This window comes from Phascolarctos cinereus, unplaced genomic scaffold (assembly GCF_003287225.1).
Source record: "Phascolarctos cinereus isolate Bilbo 61053 unplaced genomic scaffold, phaCin_HiC Scaffold_5;HRSCAF=322, whole genome shotgun sequence".
Taxonomy (NCBI): domain Eukaryota; kingdom Metazoa; phylum Chordata; class Mammalia; order Diprotodontia; family Phascolarctidae; genus Phascolarctos; species Phascolarctos cinereus.
This window is the reverse complement of record NW_027555958.1, coordinates 225,045,604-225,071,033: the sequence shown is the minus strand read 5'-3', so window position 1 is coordinate 225,071,033 and position 25,430 is coordinate 225,045,604. Positions and strand designations below refer to the sequence as shown.

At 40.7% G+C, this 25,430-nt stretch overlaps 1 protein-coding gene across 1 annotated transcript in view; it reads right to left on the bottom strand.

Moving 5' to 3' along the window:
• Window positions 1–23,548, bottom strand: part of PLA2G7 (phospholipase A2 group VII) — a 65,312-nt gene extending 41,764 nt beyond the window's left edge. Inside the window, exon 1 of the mRNA XM_020993934.2 lies at window positions 23,430–23,548. The gene's annotated coding sequence lies outside the window, so the exon portion shown is untranslated. The remainder of the gene's footprint in view (window positions 1–23,429) is intronic.
• Window positions 23,549–25,430: the final 1,882 nt, after the last annotated feature.

The window sequence follows — 25,430 nt, the reverse complement described above, 5'->3', positions numbered from 1 at the left end:
TTTTAATCCAATCTTTTCCCTCTACACCAAAGGCTTTTACTTTAGCCTCAGAATGGTCCAATAGGACCCTCCTTTTCCCCCAACTTATTCACTTTCCCCTACAGTGTTTCTGTTGCCATTGTCTATGTAGTGACTAGGTAGAAAAGTGGTGGTCATCCTAATTTCTATGCCCATGGAGACATGACAACATGCTACTCAATGGGCAGCATTCACCAAAATCTCCTTCCAGTCAACTCTATTTGCCGCAGCAGGCAAATGCTGATGGCACCAAACATAAAGGTAACAGCTATGTGGAGCAGAAATAGAATATTCCTAGATGCCAGAGAAAGCCCCATCCAGGCCTATTCTATCACCAGCAGCATGAAGGTAGGACTTCCTGAATTCAGTAGTTTTCACTAAGATGTTTCACCCATCATGAACTACAGTGAAGAAAGGGGTGACTTTGACCTGGTTGTCTAAAGGAGCCCTTATGCAATCCACCTTATCTTCTAAGATACCATTGTGGACAGTGGTTTCATGTTTATCACTAAGGCCTAAGGATTTCCCTAATACCTATGATTTGGACCCATAATGTTTTTCTCATATCCAAGCTAACCTGGGGTGCATGAAAGCAGATGAAATTTACTTTGGGTCCTCCATGTCTCCTCCAAATATGTCATCCCAGCAGGCACCTGGACACTTGCATATATGTATTTCATTGTATTATTCAGCCTTGACTTTTACACAGTTTCTTGTCCTCCCCTCCTCTCATGAGCCCCATCCTGGTTTTGTTTGTTTGTTTGTTTGTTTTTCGGTTTTTTCAGTGAGGGCAACTGGGGTTAAGCGACTCGCCCAGAGTCACACAGCTAGTGAGTGTTATGTGTCTGAGGCCAGATTTTCGTCCTCACTCCAGGGCCGGTGCTCTATCTACTGTGCCACCTAGCTGCCCCCTCTATCCTGCTTTCTAAAAAGGCAGCTACATAATCTGATAAACTAAGCTAGGCCATTCATGATAACTGTACATTAATGAGGTGCCTCCACTTCCATGTAAATTTCTGTTCCTTTATAACATGGGCATTCTGGAGTGGCAATGCCTTAACCTCAAAAAAGTGGAATTGTTTCTTTTTTTCTATTTGTAGCCCCAGGTGTGGCCCACAATAGGTATTGAAAAGATATTTCATTGCTCAGATTCACAGTGTGTTCTCTTTGGACCCAGAAGCAATGTGTAGAAGTTGCATAGAAGAAATTGGGGCTTGATGTAGGCAAAAAGTTTCCTAATCATTAAGGGCTATCCAGAAGTGGAATAGGCTGCTTGGAGAGGTGATGAGTTCCCTGCTCCTTAGAAGTCTTCAAGTGGAGGCTGAATGACAATTTGTTCCATATATTATAGTGAGGGTGAGTCTAGATGGCTGCTGAGGTCTCCTCCTACTCTCAAATTCTGTGAGTCTGTGAATTTCAGAATCCCTCATCTCAATCAATCATTTATTAAGCACCTACCATGTGCCAAGCACTGTACTAAGTGCTAGGGATACTAAAAGAGGCGAAAGATAGTCTCTACCCTCAAGGAGCTCACAATCTAATGGAGAGGAGAATATGCAAGCACATACATACAAGGCAAGCTATATATAGGATAATTTGTTGCTGTTGAGTTGTATCATGACTCTGGTGCTCCTCAGTGTGGTGGATCACTTCAATTGTCTGGCTTGTAGGCAGACACATGGAAGGTCTGAGACCTAGGCTGGCCACAGTGGTGTCTGAAGGCTGAGTGATGGGGGCCACTCAACCTCCCTGGCCTCAGGAGCTACTGTGGGGTCCTGCAGCTTCTTCAGCCTGAGTTGCTGCCTATGGAACACAGCCTTCAGCCCCTGAAAGCTCCTGCATTCCTGATGCGCACCCCCCCCCCCCCATCTTCTAGAGTCCCTGCACAGAGAGAAAGGGTATTAGGTTCAAATTCCAACTGCTAAACTTCCTGGCTGTGTGACCCTAGGCCAGCCCTTCAACCTTTGTCTGATAGGGTGGCCACACTCATAGCACCTGCCTTCCATGGTTATAGATGTGTGTGATAATAGGAAAAGTTGGAAATCAAAAATGTCTTGGTGGTATGCTCTTGGGATCATGGCAGAAAACAGTTTTGCTGTCCCTTTGGATGAAGATGACAAAGATGACTCAATCTGGTTTCTGGATCGCAACTATTTGGAAAATATGGATGGAATGCTTAAGAAGGTCAATGCTAGAGAAAGGTTGGGTGGTATTATACAGGTCCAAAGCTACATGAGAATGACATTGCCATCAATGAACTCATGAAAAGTTACTGTTCTAACTCAGTGCTAGTGATTACTGATGTGAAGCCAAAGGACCTCAGGCTGCCCACAGAAACATGTATTTCCCTTGAAGAAGTTGATGATGAGGGAACTCCCACCTCCAAGACATTTGAGCACATGACAGTGAAATTAGAGCAGAGGGAGCAGAAGTGGGAGTAGAGCACCGGCGACCTGACTCTAGTGGGTCATAGCCACTGCAGGGCAGAGCAAGGTTGTGACTATCATAGAGACCCAGACTGAGCACTGAAAGGAAGATGCCTTGGAAGCCATCTGCCCCAAGCCCATACTTTCCAGAGAGGAGACTGAGGTTCAGGGTGGTGAAGGGCTTGCTCAAGATCACAAGACAGGATTGAGCTCCATCCCCTTTCTATTATGCCCTCTGCTTCCTACCATTTGCCTAAAACACAGTGTAGCCATGTTTCTATATGCACTTTTCTTTTTTGGGGGAGTCATTTTTTTATTTTGTATCCTAGTGAGTCTGATTTGAATATTTCATATTTGTGTGGCTCTTATGTTTGAATAGGTACAATTGTCTGAACAATTATGGTATATGAATGCAATGGAATACTATTGTGCCATAAGAAATGATGAGCAGGTGGACTTCAGAAAAACCTGGAAAGACTTATATGAACTGATGCTGAGTGAAGTGAACAGAACCAGAAGACCATTGTACACAGTAACAGCCACACTGTGTGACAACTAACTTTCATAGACTTGGTTCTTTTCAGCAATGCAAGGATCTAAGATAACTCCAAAAGGCTCGTGATGGAAAGTGTTACCCATATCCAGAGAAAGAACTGTGGAGTCTGAATGCAGATTGAAGCATACTATTTGATCTCTCTTTTTTTGGTTTGTTTGTTTTGTTTCTTCTTTCTTGTGGTTCTTCCCATTGGTTTTAATAGTTCTTTACAACATGACTAATGTGAAAATGTTTAATAATTAATGTATATGTAAAGCCTCTATCAGACTGCAATGCAGTCCTGTGGAGGGAGGAGGAGAGGGGACAGGAGGGGAGAAAATTGAAAACTCAAAAGCTTATGTAAATGAATGTAGAATAAAAAAATAAAAATAATTAATTAATTAAAAACATATCTTCCTCAAACCCACAAAATATACTTTCAATTCCATTATTCAAGCTACTGATATAAATATTAATTATGTTGATACAGGAAGAAAAAGAAAAGCTACAATTGTTAAGGTTCCTTTTGGTAGGTTGTAATTCTATTACACAATTAAGCTTCAGCATCCCATTGATGCAGCACTTTTTAGAAGTGGAAGATAAAAGTTACTGTATTTGATTTGCTTCTGACCAGATGAGTCATAGGATCTTTAAATAATAATTAACTTTTATATGTATTATCTTTAACTTTGCAAAATACTTTCTTCACAACAGCACTTTGAAGTAGGTCATGCAAATATTATCATGATCCTAGGATTTAGGGATGAAGGGGCCCTTAGAAATAAATTATCTAGTTCAGTCTCATTTTGAAATTGAGATTTGGGGAGGTTAAGGAACTTGCCAAGGTAATACAGATTATAAGTAGCAGAGCCAGGGCCCAAATCTGAGCCCTTTGTCTTCAGCTTCAGTTCCCATATTACTCCTTGTGACTTGGTTTCCAGATGTCCGTGACCAGTGTTATTGTCATTAAAGACATCAAAGACACCAGAGTGGGCCCCCTTTCTTAGCATATCATGAATCAGGTCCATGGCTTGAAGGGATCAAACTCCAAGCTTCTGGATATCAGGGGCTACATGGAGAAAGTGGCAATGGACAAGTTACCCATCAATCATCAGATAATCTACCAGCTGCAGGATGTCTTCAATCTGTTGCCTGATGTTAGCCTGTAAGAATTTGTCAAGGGGTTTACCTGAAGACCAATGACCATATGGTGGTGGTGTACTTGGCATCACTGATCTCCTCAGTGGTTGCCTTATGCAACCTTGTCAACAAGATTGCCAACCTGGATGCATAGAAGAAGGGGGGGGGGTCAGGAAAAGGAGAAGAGGAAAAAGGAGAGGAAAGATGACAAGAAGAAAGACAAAGATAAGGAAAAGGGTGATGTCAAGAAAGAAGAGAAAAAGGAGAAATAATAAAACTTGGTGTTTTTTTATTTTTGGAATTAAAATATTGCAGGCTGAATGAAGACACTGCTAGAGGGTTCTTTTCACTGTCAAGTACTTCTCATAATGTTCTTTTGATAGTTCTCTGCCTTATCTCAGAAAGGGAAGCCCCTTGCTATGGGATCATTCAAGTAAGTGGGAGGGTAAAGGGGACCAAGTTCCCCTAAAGTGGCAGCTATGACACAAGCATGTGATATTGGGGTTTTATGGTCTGGGCCTCAAGACTTGTGTGGAAAGTGAGGAGGAGCAAAGACTTAATGTAGTTTACTTTATTTTTTCCAGTAAAACTATGTTTTGGAGGGTAAGAAAGAATCCTATGTCTAGTCAATAAGCATTTAATAAGCATTTGCTAAATGCCAAATGCAATGCTAAGTTCTAGGTCTATGTTGTTGCCCTTTGTTCTTGAAAAGGACCAAAATGACAACACTATACCAGAGTCAAGTTTTACTGTGTCTGACTGTGGCTGATCAGACCAACGTGACCTCAGAATGTTCTACCACAGGTTGGGGACAAATAGTCCTTGTGAATCTTTGGAGTGGATTCTCTAAGTTTGCATATTTTGTGTCTCTCTTGAGCTACCTCAATTCTGCTTTGACCATAGAGCACAGAACCTTTTCTGATGTGGGCACACCATACTGAGCAGTCCTGTGCCCAGTGTCTCCCATGTCATACAATCAATTCCAAAGTTCTTAAGAGAGACCTTAAGAGTGTCCTTGTATTGCTTCTTCTGACCACCATGTGAATCTAGAAATATAAATAGAAGCTAAAAGGCAGTCCCTACCCTTAGGGAGCTTATATTCTAATGGGACAATACATAAAAGGAGACTGAAAAGGTGGGTGTAGGATAGTTACTTGGGACATGGTGACAAAGTCCAAAGAACGATGGATGATAGCAAGTACCTAACTTGAGGACCTTCTAGGCCTTCCCTCCAGACACCCAAATGGCACAGCAGTTAGCTTGCTTGTGCCAAGGCAACCTTCATTGCTTCTTCACTCACACCACATCCCCTCACTTGTGCCCCATTGCCACTTCAAGGATGTCCCTCCATCAACATCATTCAGTAACCTCTTTTCTTTTGAGGTTCATACCTCATGCCTCATATCATCCATATTTATCACTCAAACAAGATTCTGGTAGCTATTATCTTATAGACCTCAATTTCTTTCTTTCTTCAATGAGTTCAGTACCTGATTCACAGTCTTTCTTTCTTCCCTAACTCCTACCCTTATACTAGGTGACTTCAACATGCACACGGATGCTACCTCAAACACCCTAATCTCCCAATTCCTCAAATTATTTCCTTTGACCAGCTTTTACTCAACCCAACCTCAGCCACACGTGAAGATGGTCATACTTTTGATCTTACCATGGGCCACAAATCCGCTACTTTCTGTGTTCATAACTTCTGAAACTCCTTTATCTGATCACAATCTGATATCATTCCCCTACTCTGCTTTGTAACCTCAAAACCCTATTCTTTGTCTTCACCACAACCTCTAATCTCTTTACTCTTGTGTTTCTTTCCCAGGACATTACTCCTACACTGGCTACACTCTCCTTACTTCCCCATCTTGATTCTTCAGTAAACTAGTTCAAATTTATTCCATCTTCTTCTATTGATTCCTTTGTCCCCTTATCCTTGCCAAGCCTCAGTCAGTCCTGGATTATTCCCAGCATCTGCTATCTTCCTTTCTACCAATGAGCTGCTGAGAAAAGTTGGAGAAACCTTTCCCTGGGAGATTAGGGCAAAAATGCAGGCAAACAAAAAAGGTCAGTAATTAAAACCCATCAGCCTTTAGAAGCTTAACTTTGCCTTTTTTTTAAAAAATCCCCAACACTTAGCATGGTGCTTGATATATATTAAGCACCTAAAAATACTGACTTCTTGACTGTAAGAATAAGGTCACATGCTATAGATTTAGAGAAGGGATGGAAATATAGCACACAATAAAGTATTTTTAAAAATATCTTGACCACAGTATTTGTCTATGATTGGTACTTCGGGCCAATGTATTAAACTTAGGATGTAAACTTTATGTATCTTCTTTCCTTCCTTTCAACTTTCTTCTTCTTCTTTGCTCAATATTCCCAAACAGCTTCAAAGAGGATCTGGGATATAATTCTGTGTCATGGTGTCTATGTGAGCATGTTTCTACCCACCAAAGTTGGTGTGCCCAAGGCAGAGCTGGAGAGGTAATCAAGTTTTTATTGAATTCCTGCTTTGTGCCCATAACTGCTTCGCTTTAGAAGCAGTTAGGTGGTACAGCAAATAAGAATGCTGGAGCTGAGAAATCCTATGCACAAATTTGACCTCAAAACTTACTACTTGTGTGAGCCTGGGCAAATCAGTTAATCTCTGACTACCTCAGGTTCCTTAACTGTAAAATAGGGATGATCACAGCACCTGTCTCCCAGGGTTGCTGTGAGGATCAAATGAGATAATTTTTGAAAAGCACTTAGCACAATGCCTGACACACATCTACCTCTCACCTCTATGGAGTACCTTTGCACAGGTGCTTAATAAATGCGTGTTTCCTAGGCTACAGGTTATCCCAAAAGTCTTAGCGCACTCTTAAGCTATTAAAGCTTAACAGAGTCCTTTCTTCCTAAGTTATTAAAAGCTTAAAAATTTGCACTATGACTTTTGGGACACCCTGTATAAGGTACAATTCTGACTTTGCTCCCCAAACTGTATATGGTATTACTCCACTGATCTCTTCATTTCTTAACCTTGTAAGGCCTGCTTTCAGTCATCCTAAATCTTATGACTGATGCCCTGGAAGCATACTTTTGTGGAAAAATATAGAAGTCTAGTTCTTTCTTACTCTCTCAGAGATTTCCCTGAGCCTCCTCCCTAAAGAGAGACAGTGTTTTGAAGTAGACAGAGAGCTGGTCTCACAGCCAGGAACACCAAGGCTCAAGTGTACCCTCTGACACTTAACTGGCTGTATGATCCTGGTTATCACTTAATTTCTCAATACAACATTTGAGACTAAGAATTGCAGAATTGTCAATACACTTTGGTAAAGGGAGTTCCTTCATCAAAGAAATCATAGGTCCAGACCAGAAAAGAAAAAAAAAGTGTTCCATAGTATTGCTGGAGTATATATGATTTTGAAGAGACAGGATGATGGAGAGTAGAGAGGGTAAACCTGGGATTCCAGAAGATCGGAGTTTAAATTCAGCCTCTAACACATACTGGCCCATCTGATGCCCCAGGCAATTCCCTGAGATTAAGTTATGGACCAGGAGTTTCCACTAGGGAGAATACCTCATGGTGATGAAATCATAGGTGTGACTCCTCCTCACACATAAACATTTATGAATGTACATTTCCTCAAGTTGATTTTTATATTATCTTCTCACTACCTCCAACCAACTAAATTATAAACTGTTTGAGGAAAGGTACAATGTCTTTAACCACATTTTTTTTTTCATTTTCAGAGTGCTCTAAGACAATTCTGTGTACCCAGCAGGCAATGCCTCCTGACTAAACACCTCCCATTTTATGCAAAAGAGAAACTACCACTTCCTTCCCTAAACAAAGCTCTATCATAAATTGTCAGAGAAGCTCTTTTCCTTAGATTCCACCTCCCTTTGTTATATGGGCAATTAAGATCTCTGGGGAGAAGTTACTAGTTAGCATTTCTAGACTTGAAATCTAATACCTCAGAGACTAGGAGCCTTTTAAATGCTGGCTTTCTTTTCCTTGGAAGAAAAAGTATTGCTCTCTGCTAAACTTTTACCAACATTATATGGCAATTTACAAATTTATTTTTAATTGGAGAGTTGGAACACTGAAGAATCTGAGTGCCTATAAAAAGATTTATGAATTTGGATGTTTCAAATACCTGGAAAGAAAACTGGCTCTGGAAGCTGGCAGTCCCAGGTTCAAACACTGCCTCTGACATTTACTCCCTGTATAACGTGGACAAGTCACTAAATCTTGTTGCGTATCAGTTTCCTTAACTATAAAAATGAAGAGATTACACTAGATAGCCTCTGAGGTCCCTTTGAGCTCTAGATCTTTGCACCTATGTCTGCAGTATAAATAATTTTTAAAAAAGTAACCAAAATTTGAGAACTAAATACAATTCTCTTTTTGGTATATTTGATAATCTTTTTTTTTTTTAGGCAAGTGGGGTTAAGTGACTTGCCCAGGGTCACACAGTGATCCAATAATCTTTAGAAAATGCACTGAAATCGATCCCCTAAACCCTGATTTTTCTTTCATTTGTTAAGGGGTGAAGATAATACTAAAAATTAACAGTCACACGTCATAAAGCTTCATAAAAGAACATGTGTTATACAATGGCAAAAGTCACCATCAACGAAAAAATGTTAATACAATTGATAAGCCCTTCTTCCTCAATTTGGTCTCCACTGCTTATAAAAAGGAATGTTATTCTAAATGACCAAGAAGATATTGTTGGCAGATACCTTAGTACAGTAGAGAGATCACTGGCTCTAGAGTTTAAATCCTACCTTTGATGACTACTACTTGTGAGTGTTTGGACAAGTCAGTTCATCTCCCTGGACCTCAGTTTACTCATCTGTCAAAGGGGTTGAATTAAATGTCCTGGGGCAGCTAGGTGGCACAGTAGAGACAGCACCAGCTCTGGAGTCAGGAGACCTGAGTTCAAATCTTCAGACACTTACCAGCTGTGTGACACATGCAAGTCACTTAACCCCCAGCTGCCTCCAAAAAAATTTAAAATTTTTTTTAAATGCCCTGAGGTTCCTTTAGCTCTAGATCTATGACACTAAGATATCATTGCTAACCACAGCTAAAAAGTGGCAAATTGGTATCTTCGCCAAGAAAACCCACAGATGGGGTCATATGTATATATGTAATGCAGAACATTATTTTACCATTTAGGTAGTAGGGCCCTTTAAGCCATGGAAAGCAGAAATTACTGCTTAATCTTACCCCAGACCTCTTTCCTCCTAAATCTAAACAATAGTGAAATGCACTCTTGCACAGCTCAGCATAGTCCATACCTCCAACACAAATGGATAAGAAAGCTTGCAATATAATTGCTTTAGATAATTATGTTTATACCAGAGACCAGGACACCTGGTCTGGTTTATGCAATCTCTGACCTGTAGTAATGGGGTGCTTGGGTGCTTGTACTTGTGCCCCAATTTCTCCCTAGTCTCAGAAACACTGTCTCTGACAACCATTCCCCAGCCCAAGGACACTGTGCCTAGCAGTTATTCATGCATGGGCCTCAGCATGACCCTTATCTCTCTCCCTGGTATAGCTACACAGAGCTGGGCTGCTCAGGGCCCAGCCCTCAGATCATGTCTCCGGAAGCCTCCCAATTCCTTAGTAAGTTCCTGGGTTGTGAGAAAGCTTTCCCTTGTTGCAGAGCATTCTCTCATCAAGACAGAGGGAGAGGGGTGTCCTTGGCCAGCCCAAGGGCTCTTCCTCCTGCCAGACTCCAAAGATCCATCCCCCTCCCTGTCCGGTATACTCCCTATACTTTCCCATCCATAGCCCTCAAGGACACCTGCACCTTTGGATTACCTCATCAGTGTTCCTGGCATTTCTTTCCCATGTTCTTTTCCATATAAAGCCTAGCTCGAACCCTGATCGGGGCTGCTTGATTTGGGTGTGCATACCCCTTGCAGCTGCACGCTAATAAATCCACATTTTAAATTACATCTGGGTCTTGCTCGCTGATTTCTTGGTACAATATGTGTGTGTGTGTGTGTGTGTGTGTGTGTGTGTGTGTGTGTGTGTGTGTGTGTGTATGTATGTATATATTAATTACCTGTTACACAAAGAGCTGGACATGACTGAAAAATGACTGAACAAGGCAAAAACCTCAGTCCACTGATAATTTGGCATATACTACTGCCACTCCATTTGCTTATTTTTCATCACCTGTATCTCTGAAGTCATATCTCTGGCTTAATTTCACATGAAATGTCATCATTATCCAATAACTAATTTTATATTATCAGTCATTATAACATTGACATATAGAATGCCCAAAAAGTCTTAGTGCAGTTTTAAGTTTTAATAGTGTAACTGTACTGTTAAGTGGCACAGTAGATAGAATGCTGGGCCTGGAGTCAGGAAAACCCTTCTTACTGAGTTCAAATCTGAGCCTCAGACACTTACTAGCTGTGTGACCCTGAGCAAATCAATCACTTAACCTTGCTTGCCTTAGTTAATGCCTATAAAATGAACCAGAGCAGGAAATGGCAAACTCTTCTAGTATCTTTGCTAAGAAAGCCCCAAAAGGGGTCACAAGAATCAGATACAACTGAAAAATAACTAAATAACAACAAAAATTCTCTTCTAGGGAAAATAAAACCCCTAGTTCAGACCTCTGTAACATCTTACTTATGGCCAAGGACCCCTTTCCTTCTTTCCCCTTCATGTTTCTGAAGTCTTGGCCTAGGCAGCAATGACCTCTTTGGACTCTGCTACTAGGCAGCAGAGATCTGACTTTAACATAGTCAAAAGTCTAACAAACAGGTAACAAATAGATCTGATTCATGGACTAAGATAATATTTCTTAAAAAATTATTTGACATCTTTTCACAACAGTCTTTTGTGATATAACACTGTATGCCCCCCCCCCATTGAAACTTTGCTTGTAACAAAGGAAAAAGATTAGGCAAAAATAATACATAGTGACTGCATAACAATGCATGCAACATTCTGTCCCTATTGTCCCTTGCCTCTCTGCCAAGAGGAAGGGGGTTGTTATGTTTCATTACCTAGCTCTGGAACCATGAATGGCTATCAGAGTATGGCTTCCTTTTTCCTTTTACATTGTTGTTCTTTTAATAACCTTCTTCAATCTTTCAAAAGATCTATGATTTCCTCAGTGTGACTATTCTATCACCACATATTACAACACCTCCATTCCTTAGTAAATGTCCTTCATTCATAGCTATGGCCCAGAAAAACTGTGTTGCCAGAATCTGGAGTCCTGCCATGAACACTAGCAATAAACATGATTACTTTATTTCAGAATGGGCTAAAGATGGTTATAACTTCCTATCTTTCACAAATCTCTTATATGTTAACCTTTCTATCTGATGTTTACCAACGTTGAAACCCTTAAGAAGAAACAAAAGGCTAACATGATCCAACTTATGGATCGATGACCTTATTTTGAACTCTGCAGTCTCTGAGGTCCCTCCTAGGTACAGATCTATAAATCAGAGGCTTGGCAGAGCCAGCTCAAAGAAGCTCCTGAGAATCAGATAGTGAATTTTCAACACATTACTTGAGATATCAGCAGTACTGCAAATAGGATCTTGATTTATTGTTTAGCTGATTACCTAGACTTAAGAAAGCCATGGAGAAAATGTTGATAAGGTAAATTAAATTTAAAACTGTGCCATGGGGCGTTTCCTCCTCCCCACCCTCAGGGAATGAGTTGTTGTTTTCTAGCATTCCCCCACTATGATCCTATGTGAAACTTAGCCCACATGTCCTCAGATGACTTCTACAAAAAAAAGTTTAGGACACCTCATCATGGGAGAGCAGGTAGAGCTTCTATATAAGATATTTACAATCCTAGCAATAACAGCCAAGAACGACAGGAGGAAGGAAAAACAACAGCAAAGCTTCTCACTTTGTCTAGTCAGAGGACCTTCTGCTTGCCTGACTCTAGATACAGGACTTCTGCCTCGACACCACACAGAATTTCCTTTTAAGTTTTCAAATATCCATGTTTGCCATTATGTGCCATTAGCCTAAGGTGCCTAGGGTTATGCCCAATCGCACCCATGGGCACGCTGGTAATTGTTTAATAGCTGCTTCTCAAAAAAACAAAAACAAAAACAAAACCCTGTACTCATAACACACTTTAATGTTTAATTTGCATTAACATTTTCTCCATCCCTTTCTCAAGTCTAGACAGTCAACCAAATAAAAAATCAAGCTTTGATTTGCAGCATTTGCCAATTTCAAGGATATAAATACTCAAACTGAAAATTTAACAATCACCTCTCAAATTAGTTTGAGCTAATTCCAGCACACCCCTACCCCCATCCTTTATACCCCACCCCTTCCTGCCCTCTCCTGTTTATCTAGCTCTACAGAGCAATCACAGGCAAAAAACTAAGATGTAATCAGATTATCCTCTAAACTCAAACTACCAAAGCACACTTAAACTTTAAAAGTTTCTAAGGTAACAACTGTGATAATTCAAAGACTTATAAGGTTTACAAAACAATTCAAATTTCTCAAGGCCTCCTGAGCAGTTGAACTCCTGAGCCTTCCAAGTGCTAGACTGCTTCCTTGCTAAGTAGGGGAAGAGAGGGGTGCGGGATTGGCATCACCAAGCAGATCTGAAAGCATTTCAGAAGCTGGAGCTTAAAAACTTTCAAACAACTGTTTGGTGGTGGCAGCATAGAAAAATTGTACAGTGGCTTTTTTTCCCCTTGTTTGTTGTTTTGAGTGAGATGGGGAAATCACATATCACATGTGCTCCAGCACTGTGTATTTCCATGATGAGGGATGGCGGGGGAGATGTCACAGGATAAATGTTAGGGAAACACTGCCAGGCACATTCATAACAACTAGACACATCAGCAGATTTGGGTTGCTTTTTTTTTTTAGCCCATTCTTCAACATCAAGCAGAAAAGTAGAGCACCAAACAGGAAACAAGAGAGGATTTAGTCTTTTAAAAATTATACACATACACACACAGAGAAATTCATATGCATCTTCCTTGCAACTCCCATTTGGGAGCTAAAGATACTATTTACACCTGTTGAATAATAATTTACTAAATGATATTCTAGGCAGGAGTTCTATGAGCATGTGTGTGTATGTGTGTGTGTATACATACATACATATGTATGTATATATATATACATATATATAATGTGTGTATATATAAACTGTTTTAATATAATTGGCTTCCTTTGTAATTTTACATATGTTCCCTTATGCATTTAAAAGCATTATTCTAAGCAGAGATCCATATAGCTTATACTAGACTTCCAAAAGAGATAATGATACAGAAAAAGTTTTGATTTAGAGGGTCTGGATCAATTAAAACACTATTCAAATTTCCCAACAAGCTATGGTGGTAGCTTACTGACTTGCACGGTCTGGATTAAATAGACCAAAAGAAGAAAGGTAGCAATCATCCAGAGGGAAGACACCTGATGGGCAACTTAATTACCATCCATTTCTTAACTGCTGTGTGGGTGTACCTTGATTTATGCAAGAGGCATACTTCAGAAAACCTGTAGTAAACAACTTTTGCAAGTTGGATCAATGTGCCTGGGGTGTAGCAATTTAAAGGAATAATGAAGTAAGTCTTTTTTGTAAATTGGAGAGTCCTTTTATGAAATCAATCACATATTTCCCCCCCCCCCCTTAATTTATCATTCTTATAAATCTGGAACTTTTCCTATATTGAGTTTTCTCAAGGGTGGAGTCCACTACGGCAAGGATTTCCAGCTGTTTGATGGTGAAGTCCAACTCAACTGACTTGATTTAGCAGCCTACACCATATCACAGATGGTTACCCTGATCTATAGCTCTTACTACTATCAAATATTCAGAGACTTCTAGGCTGAAGTGAAATAAAAAGTAGGAATGGGGTAGGCAGGGCTTGGAGAGGAGGGATATCCTAATTGATAACCCTAATATAGGGAAAATAGGCCTGGATGCAGAGTCAGGGAGTCTGGGTTCTAATCCTGCCTTTGCTACTGACTACCTGTGTTTCTTTCCATAAGTTACTTATGTGGGCACCAGTTTATTTTTTAAAAAATCTATAAAATGTGGGGGTTGAACCAGACAGTGTCTAAAGTCTCTTCCAGTCCTAAATCTATGATCTACAATCTATGTTGCAGTGGAAAGGATGCTGAACCAGGGGTTACAGTACCCCACTTCAAAGTCCATCTCAGCCACTTATAATAAGTATGACACTGAATAGAACGGAGGGCGGACTGAGAGAGGTAGTGGTCAAAAAATACGTGTAAAATTGGCTAAGTCATTTCACCTCTGCAGGCCTGTTTCCTCCACTGTAAAAATGAGAAAGTTAGCTTAGATGGCCCCTATGGTTCCTTTTCGGTCGATGTCTTTGTCTCATACTAGATATTCACCCAAACTCTCCTTTATACGTTCTCTCAGAAAATTAGATGACGAATTCTTTTGGACCAGGGCCTGGGTGGATTTTCTATTTGTATCTCAAGTGCTTAGCACTGTGCTTGTGACAAAATAAGCATTTAATATATGCTTTCCCATTCCATTCCAAATGATCTACCCTGATGGGAATTAAAAAAAAAAATCAGCCCTACTAGAAGTATGCTTCGTGAGCTCAACGGTCATTTCCTTGTGTAATCCTTCTTTCTCAGAATTTTGAATGTAATTTGTTTTTCAGCCATTTCAGTCATGTCCAACCCTCTGTGACCCCATTCGTTTTGTTTTGTTTTGTTTTTGGCAAAGCTACTGGAGCAGTTGGCCATTTCCTTCTCCAGCTCATGTGACAGATGAGGAAACTGAGGCAAACGGGCTTAAGTGACTCGCCCAGGGTGTAAGCTTGTAAGTGTCTGAGTTTGGATTTGAACCCATGAAGATAAGTCTTCCTGACCCTAAGCTCAGTTCACTGACTAGCTGCCCCTTTAGAACATAATAGGCACTTAATAAATGTCTGTGTAGACCAATTTGGAACCATGCCCCAAAGGACTATAAAACTTTGCATGCCCTTTGATCCAGCAATACCGCTACTAGGTCTGTATCCCAAAGAGATCATAAAAAAGGGCAAAGGACCCACATGTACAAAAATATGTACAGCAGCTCTTTGTGTGGAGTCAAAGAATTGGAGATTGAGAGGATGCCCATCCATTGGGGAATGGCTGAGCAAGTTGTGGTATATGGAATAACAGAATACTACTGTTCCCTAAGAAATGATGAGCGGGCGGATTTCAGAAAAACCTGGAAGGACTTACATGAACTGATGCTGAGTGAAGTGAGCAGAACCAGGACAACATTATGCGCAGCAACAGCAACCTTGTGTGATGATCAACTTGGATAGACTTAGCTCTTCTCAGCAATGCAACAATTTAAGACAATTCCAAAAGACTCATGATGAAAAATGCTACACACATTCAGAGAAAGAATTATGGAGTCTGAATGCAGATCAAAACATACCACTTTCACTTTTTTTCTTTTTGTGGTTTTTCCCTTTTGTTCTAATTCTTCTTTCACAGTATGACTATTGCAGAAATATCTTTAATATGATTGTACAGGTATAGCCTATATCAGATTGCATGCCATCTTGGGGATGAGGGAGTGGAGGGAGGGGAAGAAAATTTAGACCTTAAAACTCTTATAAAAGTGAATGTTGAAAACTAAAAATAAATAAATTAATTAAATAAAAAACAAACGTCTGTGTAATTTAAAATCCCTACCCTTAAGAACTACATAAGGTAAATAGGAAACAAGGAAGACACCTATGAAAAGGGCATACAACAATGCACAAATGAATAAATTCTGTGCTGATGAGAGCTTTCCAGAACTGTGTAATGTGAGCAGTTGTGTGATATGTTAGCATAAATCACGATGCTAAAGGCAAACTCATCAGTTCAATTCTTGTGTGGGCTTTGAATACTAGAATGTTACAGCTGGATGGTACCTTAGAGTTCATGCAATCCAGCTAGCAAATTGAGGCAGGTTAAGTCACTTCCCCTAGGTCACACAGCTTGTGACAAAGCCATGACTAGACCCTAGGTCTTTTAATGTTCTCTCCTTTATACTACTCAGCACAGTGTCCAGCATAAATCAGGAGCTTGATAAGTGTTTATGGATTTATTGACTCAGTTGTCTTGCAAATGGAACTAAGGGAAGAGAATGTGAATTGTGACATACAACATGTCCCTACTACCAAGAAATAAAGAAAAAGCATGTGTCCCTCTGACTGGAGGGTAGGGGTGAGAGTCAGGGGAGATGACTCATACATGTCATCTTTGTATATAAAAGTTAAAACAGTTGTAATTGTAAATGCTGAGGAGATGTTGAAATGATGCCGGGGACCAGCAATTGCTGATGAGCTCTCCTGGTTTACTTCTTGCTTCCAGCAATACCAGAACATGTAAGCAACTGAACAAGCTCTTGAATGTTAATGATTTGCTTATTCAAGCATATCCGCTGACCAGAGTCACTAAGTTAACTTACTTAGGGGTGCAAGGGCCTCTTTATCTGTCACTTGGACTTCTTCCCTAGATTATTGCAACAGCATCCTAACAGCTCTCCCTGCCTCCTGCCTTTCTCTCTTCCAATCCATCCCATATAGCAAGGCCAGATTAAACTTCCTAATGTAAAACTGAGATCGTATCACTCCCCTACTTAAAAGTGACTCTCCATGGTTGCTGAAGTGTTTTTCAGTCATGTCTGACACTTTGTGATGCCATTTTGGGTTTTCTTGTCAAACATATTAGAGTGGTTTGCCATTTCCTTCTTCAGCTCATTTTACAGATGAGGAATTGAGGAAAATAGGGTTAGGTGACTTGCCTAGGCTCACACATTGTTAAATACCTGATATTGGATTTGAACTCAGGAAAAGAAATCTTCTTGACTCCCAGGCCTGGCATTCTATCCACTGTGCCACCTAGCTGCCCTGGCTCTCCACAGACTATTAAGTGAAGGTTGAATACCTCAGTCTGGAAGAGAAGGTCTTCCATAATCTCATCCTTACCTTCTTTCTGGATATTATCTCTCATTAGATTCCTCTCATGCACCAGCCAAATAGCTGATTCAGCATTTTTGAAGTGGTCCTACACTTTCCTACCTCAACGTTAGTACATGCCCATACCTAAATTTCTTCTCTCCTTTGCACTATCCATTTTTCAAGACAAAGTTCAAATGTTAACCCGCCACATAGCTTTCCCTGATCTTCTAACCAAACAGAATTCTTCCAGCTTTTTAACAGTCATAACCTTTCTATACATCTCTCATGCAGCTAGGTGGCAAAGTGGATAGAGTGTTGGATATGGACTCAGAAAGACCTGAGTTCAAATCCAGTGTCAGACACTTAATGATGTGTGAGCCTAGTCAAGTCATTTCATGTAGTCTCAGGTCCCTCATCTGTAAAATGGGGATAATAATACCATTTTCTTCCTAGGGTTGTTGTGAGGATCAAATGAGTTAATATTCATAAAGTGATTTATAAACCTTAAAGCACTATATACATTTTAACTATTATTTTATTCTATACTAAATTGACATGTTGTTGTTGTTGTTTCATTGTTTTTCAATTGTGTCTGACTCCTTGTGACCCCATTTGGAGTCTTCTTGGCAGAAATACTAGAGTGGTTTGCCATTTCCTTCTCCAGCTTATTTTACAGTTGAGAAAACTGAGGCAAACAGGTTAAGTGACTTGCCCAGGGTAACACAGATAGTAAAATGACATTTGCACAAGTCTTATTTGTCCTCCTATTAAGTTCCCTGATGACACAGACTGTGGCTTTTTCCATTTTTTAAAAATATACTCCCACAGTGCCTAGCTTAGGGCCTTGTACGTAGCAGCAGCTCTGAAAAGTATTTGTTGATTTGAATCTATTTTTGAAAAGAGGGGAGCTGAAGGGCCCCAAAGAAGACTCTACATAGTAGTTAATTCTCTTAGTTTCCAAAACTTATGAATGTTTTTATTTTTGAATGATGAAATGAAGACTGCTCGGCTTGAGTCACAATAAATACAGCTGGAAAGGGCAAAAGTAATCTCCAGGTTACATCCAGACATTTGGTGTCTGGCCCTATGATATACCCACCCCATGGGCTAACATACTATACTGTCAATCCCAGCATGCAATATGGAAATTCAGTCACCAGCAATAAAGAATGAAATGAACAATAGGGCACAGAAAGCACAGGGAGGCAAGAGGCCCCCAAATAATAAGATCTGAATGAGTCCTCAGAATCAAGTCTACATTCAAGGGTCTCAGTCACTGGATAAATGAGGGAGGGCTGTTTCTCTGTACAGTGACACCTTTTACATCTTTAACCTACGGGAGCCACCTAAGGCAAAAGCAGTGAGATACAGTAGGGAAAAAAAAAACACTGGATTTGGGTTCAAATGTGACCTTTGATATTACCTGTGTGACTCTGGGCAGTTGACCACAAGCTTCCTTGGTCTAATAAAGGGGTTGGACTTACTGGAGAGCTTCCCAGGTCCCTTCCAGCTCTAGAACTATGATCCTAAGGCTGAGAGCATGAGAGAGGGAGGATTCCCAACTCTTTCTTTGGTGAATTCATCAGTCTACAAATGTTTACAAAGGCAAAAGGAAAAATTTCTTTCAAATCTAGCTGAGATCCTTCTTCAGCTATTCCACTCTGAAAACACAGAGCAGGGGCTAGCTCTTAACTTTGCATTCATGACCTTGTTTTTACAAATATTTTGATAACTGTATTTAAATAGTTTCCTTTTAATATGTTGTATGTTATTTTGTAGGGCAGCTAGGTGGCGCAGTGGATAGAGGGCCAGGCCTAGAGTCAGGGAGACCCATATTCTTGAATGCACATCTGGCCTCATACACATCTAGGCAAACTAGCTGTTTGCCTCAGTTTCCTCATCTGTAAAATGAGCTAGAGAAGGAAATGGCAAACCACTCCAATTTCTGCCAAGAAAATTCTAAATGGGGTCAAAAAGAGTCAGACTGAAATGACTGAACAATAACAACAAAACCCAAGAACATAATGATATTCATTTAAATAATAGGAAAAACTGAATTATAGATAAACGAAAGCCATGTTAAAACAACAGTAGTAATAATGATGATGAGGAGGAAAACGATAATTACCTTTTTTATAATGCTTTAGAATTTACAAAACATGTTACAAACATCTCATTTTATCCTTTCAGCATGGGAAATAGGTGATATTATTATCCTCAACTGACAGATGAGGAAACAGGGGCAGATAGTGCCCAGGGTCACATAGCTAATGACTATCTGAGGCTGAATTTGAATTTGGGTCTTCTTGCCTCTGGATCCAGAGCTCTTTCCACAGTACCACCTACGTGCTGAACAGGTAATAACAAAGATCATAGATCTAGAGCTCTATGGGCTGTCAGGAGCCATTTTAGTCCAAGGCCACTGAGGAAACTGAGACCCCAGGAGGTTAAGTGACTGACTCAAGGTAACACAGGTAATAATAATTATAATAAAAATTAGACGTGAACCCAGGTCCTCTAACTTTAAATTCAGTGTTCTTTCCAAATTAATAATAGCACTTTTAAAAAGGACTTTCATACATATTTACTCCTCATAGTTGTTCTCATAGGTAGGATATAGGTTATATCACTATTCTTATTTTACCCATGAAAAAATTGAGAAAGGGAGAAGTTATTTCCCCAAAGGCACATAGCAAGACACTGATGGGCTAGAATTCAAATGGCACATAGTGTTCAGTCAGTGTTTATGAAGCAATGATGAATTTTATTTGTCCCCCTTCTCAACTAGTTAATTTATCACAGACTAAAAAGTTTGCAATCAGTTGGCCTGATACCATAAGTGTACTATATGTGACCATTTAAAAATAGAGCAAAAGGTCACTTTGAGAGTGCCCTAGGTAACCGATGTCACATGGAAAGGCAGTCAAGGAACAAAGGTGGGGACCAGGACATAGTGTGTCTCCTGCTTAGTCCTCCAGAAAGCAAAAATTTCCTTGTAACTGCATAATTTTGCACCTTCTTCCTTCTTTGCAGAGGTGGGTGACCACAGGTGTGGGATATTGCATATAATTTAAGGCTAGGCACTGTTGATGGGCTGTTCTGTTTTGCCTAATTGCCTTCTTCATTCCCTCCCCTCCTTTTTCTTTTTCAATATTTATTGTAAGAGTTGGCTCACAAGACAAAGAAGCCCAGGATGAGATGTTTGTAGATGAAGGTGATATAAAAAGGAAAGAGATCATTTGTTTTGCTGGACTATACATATTTGCAACAGGGCTTTTGTTTTTCAATGGGGGGGGGGAAGAAAGAAGGTAGATTTCTAGTAATTGAAAAGAAACATTATTTCTTTAATTATTTTTTGCTGAGGCAATTGGGGTTAAGTGACTTGCCCAGAGTCACACAGCTAGTGAGTGTTATGTGTCTGAGGCTGGATTTGAACTCAGGTCCTCCTGACTCCAGAGCCAGTACTGTATCCACTGTGCCACCCAGCCACCCCCAAAATTTTTTTAAGAAGCAAGAGATCAACAAAAATGACTTCAAATATTTTTTAAGCCTGCAAAATTTCAGCTCTAATTAGGACTAATGGAAATGGAGGTAACATTTAGCATGTCTGTCAAATGCCCTATGCAGGACTTAATTCTGTCCACATTCCAAGGGGTTAATCTATAGTCTAGCCATGCATATTTCTATGGGCCTTGTTAGAAGGGATGTTTTTCCATGAAATTTTGTACCCTGAAAGCCTTCTTCCCTACTTCAAATTTCTCTTTATTTGGATTTTTCTTTGATTCCCCATCTCACTTTATCTTCTTTATATGCTGTTACCTTTTCTACTAATAATAACTAACATATACGTAGCACTTCAAAGTTTATAAAACATTTCATATATATTATCTCATTTGAATCTCACAACAATCCTTTCAGGTAGGTGCCACTATTATCCTCATTTTACATATGAGGAAACTGAGGCAGTGACTTACAGAGCATCCCAGTTAGTGTCAGAGTGAGTGAGGGAGGATTTGAACCTAGATCACCTGGACTCCAAATCCAGTGCTCTACCCACCATTCTAGGCTGCCTAATTTAGGCTTCTTCCCTGTAAAAGGAGGGAGTTAGACTGGAAGTGGTCCCTTCCACCTCTCAATCTATAAAGAATGGGCCTGTGCTGCTTTGCAACTCAAGGCCTAGTACTGAGTCTTGCACATAGTAAACCCATAAGTGTTAAATGAATGGAGAGAAACTTGGCTTAAGTGAAGAAATCAGGATGTGAACTAGAAAGAAGTTACTTGATTTTCTCCCTTTCTTCCAGAGAAAATCCATTCCCTAGGTGTGGCAAGAAAGGGGATTTTAACAAAGGGGAAATCCAGCTGCTATTCCCCAGGGTGGGAAGTTTTTGATTACAGCACTATGTCAATGAGTTAAGGGTCATAGGTTTTGTCTCCAAACAAGTTAGTACATTTTGCTGTTTCAGACAGTACCATGTAAAAATAGATCTGTGCTATTTCATTACCATAAGAAAAATAAATCAAAGCGTATTCAACTAATGACAGCAATGCCATCTTGTATACAGAGGCTAGACAGCCCTTTGGGTGATCAGTGAAGTGCCCCTACAGTAAAGGACTAGAGAAAGAGAATTGAGTAGAGAGAAAGCCCAACAGAGGAGTGACATGATTCGGAAAATGCCCCCAAGGGGAGCCTAAACTAACAAACTCTTTACCTAGTCCTACATGTGAATCTATTAGGGGCACCATGCCAAGAGATCTAAATAGATGCTAGAACCTCCACCAATATACTAGAATTGGATACCATTCTCCAGCCCTATACATGCTCACTGGTGATACTTTGCACATAGTAGATGCCCAATAAGTAAATATTAGAGAGACAGCGTTGTACAAGGGAAAGAACTTGGTTTTGGAATAAAGGACCTAGATGGAAATCCTGCCTTTGCCAAACTATTTTTGTGACCCTGGGCAAGTTCCCTAACTTCTCTGGTCCTTAATTTCCTTATCAGCAAAATGAAGGGGTTGGGCTAGATCAGTAGAGTCAAACTCAAATGGAAATGGAAGCCACTAATCCGAACATAAGGTTCCCTGAAGGCTGAATATTGACTTGGCTTTTAAAATGCAATGTTATCTGTTTTATTGTATTTTTTTAAAATTATTTTTATCTTGTTAACTATTTCCCATTCTGGTTCAGCGGCAAACCCAGTGATTGACAGTTCAGGGCTAGATGGATGACCTCAAAGATTCGGTTCAGTTCTAAATCTATCATCTTTCCTATTAGAGTAGAAAACTGGGTTGAATTTTAAACAGAAGTCTTAGTACTGCACCTTTTCAGACTACCAAAAAACTCAGAGACCGTCTTTGCCATCTGGTTAAAAAATGGCTAGGGGATGTGGGGAAGCGACTTGCTTTTCTCCCCAACACTCATATACAGGACTGCAGTATTAGCTTCATTCCTGCTTCTTTAGTAGCCCAGGCATTACATGGGTAAGTGACTTGCTCTAACTCACAAGTTTCCTTTCTCATTGTTCCATTATCTTGAAACAGCGGTAGGTGCAAATCACAATATGACTGCCAACCAACAGCATGACAACCTTTCCCATGCTACCAAAAGAGAGAGAGAGAGAGAGAGAAAGAGGAAAATAGATCTTATGACAGGTTAGGAATGTTTTTCCAAAGCCAGAAACTTCTGCCAAGGGCTGCAAGTGAGGTGTGAAGCAATGCTCCTTCAAGCGCTGCAATATATTTTATTAAAAACAACCATCCCTTGTGGCATGCTGATCTTATCCTGTTCCATCTCAAACATCATTCAGCACCAGCGTGAGCTCGCAGGAAAGAACAATCCGGAGTTTGAGCTGAGCTGCGGATGGCATTAAGGGCCAGGTGGTATGAGGTTTGTTCAAAATGCAGTATCCCAGGGTTAGGTTTTATGGGGTTAGTACGACCAAAAGCTCCCTTCGGCCCGGAGAGAGACAACGCGTGGTTGTTTATTCAGCTTCCCAGCGTAGTCCAGCCTCCTCACCTCAGCACGCCGCCTTGGGCATTCCCAGGGCAGGTCCCAGTCAAAGGATGAGGTTTGGGGGAGAGAAAACACTGGGCTTCTGTGGTGGGCTCCTATTGTCCTCCGGTTCCGCCCAGGTCCTGGTCACCCTCTAACCAATGGCTCATCCTCCCACATTTTCCTCTTTAGCACTCCCAGCCTAACCTGGGCTCCATTTCCCCCTTTCTCCCGCGACGAATCCCTCAAAGTGGGAGGAAAGAGTCCCAGCAACAGCATCCCTGAATTCTGAACCTGCCCTCACTTTTAGCTTCCGCATGTCCTCTCCCTCCTTTCCCGCAATCCGCTGTCCTCTACTTACCCCTCTGCTGGGCTGCTCCAAAGACCAGAACTCTCCTTGCCAAGCTCTAGGGCCGCTAAGGGGATCTGAGAATCAATCGGAGCCCTGGCCTCTGCCGCCGCCTACACCTCTGGATGATTTCCCGCCCCGCCCCCTTTTCCTCCCCCTCCCCACCCACTGTGCTGCAGCTGTCGGTCCTCTAGCTCCTTTGTTGTTGAGATAAGAAAGCTTCTCTTCTCCTTTGCAGGACTCCCGCAGGATTCAGCTCTCCTATCATCCCCTTCCTCCCAGGCATCACAGTAGGGTAGAGGGAGGGGCAGAGGGTGGAGTGTATTTTCATCTGCCCACTCACAAACATTTGCTATCGCTGGGTCACCCTAAGGCTTCTGTAGCCTACCCATTGGACTTGTCCCGCACTTCCTGCCTCCACTTTACTTCCAGGGAACCCGGAAACCCGTACCTGACTGTGTGTAATGTGTGCAAAATGGGGTCATGCACCGCCCACTACACTAGACGTATCTCAAACTCGCTCGATTTAATGCAACAGCTCGTGATTGAGGTAGTGTGCTAGGCACAAAAAACCCAAACACGAAAAATTCGAAAGGCTTCTGCCTTCAAGAAGCCCATATTTTATTGAAGGGAAACATAATAAATGTTTATTGACTGGCTGATGCTATGAGGGGCGCTTGACTGGAGCCTTGAAGTGAGCTAAGAATTGCTAGAGGAAGAAGTAGGGGGAACACTAGGAATTAATTACTCTTAATTAATTAATTAATTAATTAATCAACTATAGGCTCCTGTCCAAGCACCACTTAGTGGTTATTTTTTGGGCCTTCCTGGCTCAGAGTGAATGTAAATAGTAAGTGTTTCTCTTTTGGCCAACAACCCTGAAAGTCTTACCCTCCCAGTCTTTTTTTTTTTAATATTTAAAAATGTATTTATTTTTATTAAAGGGGCCATCCCTAGACTCACTTCTTAAAGAAGCCTATTCACTGAATGGGCATTGCCTCACTCAAAGCGAGAACCTGAAAAGACCTTAGCTTAAAAGGGCCAGAGTCTCACATTGCTTCCTGGGCCATCTCCAGTCCTCCTGATGAATATCTGGCCACTGGACCCAGATGGCTGTGGAGGAGAAAGTGAGGCTGGTGACCTTGTACAGCCCTCCCTCACTCAAATCAAAGTCAATTGCAAGTCATGTCATCATCTCCCTGATGTCATGGTCCTCTTCGAGAATAAAAGACAAACCACACAATCTATCAACACAGACACTGTGCTGGGAACTGGGGATACAAGCATGGGCAACAGACTGAAAAGGTATGGAGGCTGGAAATGGAATGTCCTGCTTGGTGAGTGGCAAGTGGAACAGGCTGTCTAAAATGTAGAGTGCCCAGAAAGATAGAAGGCATGAGGGGGAAATAATGTGAAATCAATATACAACACAGTTTCTTCAGCTAGGTTTTAGTGGGTAGATGAACTTGGATGGGGAAAAATTATATTTTTATTTTCACTAACCTCTAAAGGAAATTTAGCATTTCCTTCCATTATGAATGTAAGCTACAAACAATTATTTTGAGATGAGGTCCATGGGCTTTGCTGCACTGCTAAAGGGGTCCAGGACATAAGACTAAGAACCCCTGGTCTAGAGGATCCCCTCTTAGTTTTACCAAAGAATCTGGTTAAATAATGCCAAATGTTTGATTATTCTGAAATCATTTTAGTCCTTCCAACCCCCCAATATAAAAATACACACACACACACACACACAAATATACATGCTCCACTCTATTTCATAATATGGTCAGACCAATGTTTTGGTGTATAAGGATAGTAATTGTATGAATTTCTCTCACCATATTTGGAAAGGATGAATTTAATGTCACTTTACACAGCTCAGTTTAATCCAGAGTAATTTGGATTAATTAATCTTAATTAAACCCAATCTATCATGAGGTCAGAAGCCAAAGTACAGAAGGTTAAGAAGAGAGTAACAATCTGTCAAGAAACATTTATTCTCTACTCTGT